The sequence below is a fragment of the Heptranchias perlo genome, chromosome 20, assembly GCF_035084215.1.
Source record: "Heptranchias perlo isolate sHepPer1 chromosome 20, sHepPer1.hap1, whole genome shotgun sequence".
NCBI classification, from domain to species: Eukaryota; Metazoa; Chordata; class Chondrichthyes; order Hexanchiformes; family Hexanchidae; genus Heptranchias; species Heptranchias perlo.
In genome coordinates this window covers 23,185,279-23,189,847 of record NC_090344.1, presented here as the reverse complement: position 1 = coordinate 23,189,847, position 4,569 = coordinate 23,185,279, and the positions used below count along the sequence as shown (strand labels likewise).

General features: G+C 44.1%; 1 non-coding gene across 1 annotated transcript; it reads right to left on the bottom strand.

The window, feature by feature from the left end:
• trnat-agu (transfer RNA threonine (anticodon AGU)) lies at positions 1-74 on the bottom strand. The gene has a single exon. It is a non-coding gene; the product is annotated as a tRNA-Thr (tRNA).
• Between the last annotated feature and the right edge of the window lie 4,495 nt (positions 75-4,569).

Here is a 4,569-nt window from a genome sequence, read left to right as displayed (position 1 = left end):
AGGCACTGCTGGGAGTTGAACCCAGGATCTTCTGTTTACTAGACAGACGCTTTAACCAACTAAGCCACAGCGCCAATTGATGACACTTTATCTCCACCTCCTCTCATTAATATCTATCAGCGACACTTCACTGTTGGGGGTTCAGGCCGTTTGATCTTTGTCTGTTTCGCTTGTCCGTTCAACTGTGCATTCCGACACTGACTGGATTTCTCGCTGTGTTTATCTTTGTGTATCCATCAGTGCGTTGATACACGGATGATTATGTGTGATTGTATTTGTTACATTAAATAAATTCGGGAATCAGACAATTCTCGCTCTGACATTGGAGAACTATTGAGCCGAACTTTACAGCGAAGTGTTGTTTATTGTCGTGCTGAAACTAAAAAAAAGCGTAAGAGGAGCAAAAAGCGAAAAGGAGAAAAACTTGTGAGGGAAAATGAGGACAACTCTCAAGGTTTTTCCAAATATATTAAGAGAACGAAGGGAGGCTTGGAGTAATGGGGGCCGCTTGAAGACAGATGGAGGTGATGTTGTAATTGAAAATCAGGAAATGGCAGAGTTGCTAAATTTTTACTTTGCATCCGTCGTCACAGAAATGGATGAGGCTAACATAGCAGAGACACGAGGAAAACTGTTAATAAATCAAGGGGTTTCGTTTTAGTAAAATAATGGCAATGGAGAAAATAATTAGGCTAAATATAGACAAATCTCCACGACCTGATGTTTACCATCCCAGGGGATTGAAAGGAACAAGTGAGGAAATTGTACATGCTTTCGTCATGATCGATCAAAACTCTCTTGATTTAAGAATTGTTATTTAATGAAGCGCATCTTGATTGGAGGCTTCTGTTTGAGAAAGATCTCGAAGTGATAATTGAGAGACCGAAAATGAAGCTGTTTGGCAGGAGCGCTGATGCTGTCGGTTGTTCGCTGCTCTCGTGTTGCACAATTATTGAGCGTGCGTTACTTATTAATAGCAGTATGGGCTCCAGAAATGACCAGGTTGTGAGTTCGAGCGTCTTCTAAAACAATCAAACCTTTTACTCCGAACATTTTGACTGGAGTTCAAGGTACAACTGGTATGTTCCATAACGCGTCTACTTCTTAGTGTTCCCATGGGAGCTCTTGGGTTCCTCCGGCCTGCCGTCTTGCAATAGCAGGTGCCAGTTTAATTGTTCATAGGGGGAGAGGGGACTTTTTGCGGCAGCTCATATGGCAAAGGGGCCGGTACGAGATCTTTAAATCTAAAGAACCAAACAAACAATTCTTCTTTTCGTTAAGCCGATATTCATCGGTTGGAAGTTTCGTGTTGGCAAAATTTGGAAGGGAAATATGCTGCCTGGTTTCACTGTGTCACGGGTGAAATTATTCAGCTCACAGATGTTAATACGCTGAAAGGTCGAGAGGCCTTTTCCAGCTCCCGTGTGGGACAAGTTCAGCTTTTGTGCCGCTGGGTAAAGTGTTATTTAAATTGGTGCTAACGAATGACAAGACATTTGGCACAAACAAGAAGAATTGTAAACTCACGAGTTCACTGTCCATGTTTCTTACATCATGTTCAACAGGAACAAGGATTCTCCTCAACATGTTGCTGATAATTTTATTAAACGGACCTCACCCTTGCTTGCCGGCTGCAGGGATGATTCAGAGGCCTCCCATGAATATGCACGATGGGAGCTTATGTAGTATCGAGCCTGGGTAGCTCAGTCGGTAGAGTATCAGACTTTTAAAGTGGGCAGTGAGCTGAAGGTCCAGCGTTTAACTCCCTGTCCAGGCTCCAAATTTCGGAATAGCTGGCAAGCTGTCACTTTGCAGCGGGACCTGCTATGTGTTGTCAAAGTTTCGGAAGTATCCTTTTTCCCAGTGTGGGCAGTAATGTGATATCTGAAGAGGTTCCCCATCAGGAATTCTAGTTCACTATATTAATTTCGCAACACTCATTAAACTCTGTAAAAAAGACGAATGCTTGTTCAAATCGCCATTAATCAACCAGTAACTTTCTGTTTCCGGCTGAATGAAATGCTAACTTTTTTATGCTCTCATTCACCAGGCCGAAATTAGGGAGTTCAGAGGGGAAGAGAAAAAGGAAATGAGAGGCAAAGAGAAATATGACTATGGACTGACGGCCAACATAAAAGGGAATCCAAAAGTCTTCTGCAGGCATGTAAACAGTAAACGGGTAGTAAGCGTAGGCGAGAGGCGGATTCGGCCCGATCAAGGAGATCTACTCATGGAGGCAGAGGTACCAAATGAGTACTTTGCATCTGTCTTTACCAAGGAAGAAGATGCTGCCAGAGTCTCAGCAAAGGAACTTATAGTTGAGATACTGGATGGTCTAAAAATTGATAAAGAAGAGGCACTTGAACGGCTGGCTGTACTTAAAGTAGGTAAATCACCTGTTCCGGATGGGATACATGCTAGGTTGCTGAGGGAAGTAAGGGTGGAAATTGCAGAGGTACTGGCCATAATCTATCAACATCCTTAGATATGTGGGTGGTGCCAGAGGACTGGAGAATTGCAAAGGTTGCACCCTTGTTCAGAAATGGGTGCACGGATAAACCCAGAAAATATAGGCCAGTCAGTTTAACCTCAGTGGTGGGGAAACTTTTAGAAACGATAATCCGGGACAGAATTAACAGTCACTTGGTCGAGGGTGAATTGATTAGGGATAGCCAGCACGGATTTGTTAAATACAAATCGTGCTTAACTAACCTGTAAGAGTTTTTGATGAGGTAACAGAGAGGATAGATGAAGGCAATTCAGTTGATGCGGTGTATATGGACTTTCAAAAGGTCTTTGATAAAGTGCCGCATGGTAGGCTTATCATCAAGAAAGGGACAGGAAACAGAGATTACTGGGGAACGGTTGTTTTTCGAACTGGAGAGAGTTGTACAGTGGTGTTCCCCAGGGATCAGTGCTCGGACCACTGCTTTTCTTGATCTATATCAATGACTTGGACTTGAGTGCACAGGGCACAATTTCAAAATTTGCAGATGAAACAAACCTTGGAAGGGTAGTAAACAGTGTTGAGGACAGTGATAGACTTCAAATGACATAGACAGGCTGGTGGCATGGGCGGAGACGTGGCAGATGAAATTTAACGCTGAAAAATGCGACGTGATACATTTCGGTTGGAAGAACGAGGAGAGGCAATATAAACTCCAGGGCACAAATGTGAAAGCGGTACAGGAACAAAGAGGGGTTTATGTGTACAAATAGTTGAATGTGGCAGGGCAGGTTGAGAAAGCTGTTAAAAAGCATTCGGGGTCCTGGGCTTTATAAATAGATGTATAGAGTGCAAAAGTATGGAAGTCAGGATGAAACATTATAACAGACTGGTTCGAACACATCTGAAGTATTGTGTCCGGTTCGGGACACCGCACTTCAGGAAAGATGTGAAGGCCTTGGAGGGGGTGCAGAAAAAAATTACCAGCATAATTGCAGGGATGAGGGACTTTAGTTACGTGGATAGACTGGAGAATCTGAGGTTGTTCTCCTCGGAACAGAGACGGTTTTGTAGCGATTTGATAGAGGTATTCAAAATCATGAAGGATCTAAACACAGAAGATGGAGAGAAACTGTTCCCATTGGCGGAAGGGTCAAGAACCAGAGGACATCGGTTTCAGGTGATTGGCAAAATAACCAAAGGTGACATGAGGAAAACCTTCTTCACACAGCAAGAGGTTCGGATCTCGAATGCACTGCCCGAGGGTGTGATGGAGGCAGATTCAATCATGGCCTTCAAAAGGGGAACTGGACAAGTACTTGAAAGGAAAAAATATGCAGGGCTTCGGGGAAAGGCGGGGGAGTGTTTCTAGCTGGATTGCTCTTGCAGAGAGCTAGCACGGACTCGATGGTCCGAATGGCCTCTTTCCGTGCTGCAACCTTTCCATAATTCAACTCAATGTGCATGAGGCGATGCAAAGGGAACAGAGCGTGCCGCAAATCGACACACCTCTCAGTATCCTCCCAAGCAATGTAGTTTAAGAGCAAATAATTCTGAAACGTCTCACTTGACAACTCAAGTCGTACACTCGAAACAATTTGGTAAAGGAAGACTAATATTGGTGATTGGAAATATTTGGTGTGCAACTTGATATTGCTGGACACCGGAGCAGAAAACGAGATTGGATGCACAGACCCGGTCTGAAAGGATGGCCGATCGGCTGTGGGAGGCAACGAACTTTTACACTGGCTGCAAAGCTGAAGTAACAGCGGCTCGTTGGTCTAGGGGTATGATTCTCGCTTAGGGCGTTTCATTGAGTGATATGCGAGAGATCCCGGACGAGCCCTCCTTTTAGTGAAAAGTCACCAATTGGCTTCTGACATGTTTTCAGTGTTGCTGTTGGTGGAACTGAATTATATCCAGAGGATGTTTGAGCTGCAGTGGACTCAATGCCGGAGTATCGTCGGCGCAACACACGTGAAGGAAATAAAATGTCTCAAGATGATGAGGAGTTTGAAGCTAAATTTGGATTGTTTTCCAATTCAGGCGGATATTAGATGACGGGATAGAAAGTCACATATCCAAGTTTGCCGATGACACCAAGATGGGCAGCATTGTGAGCA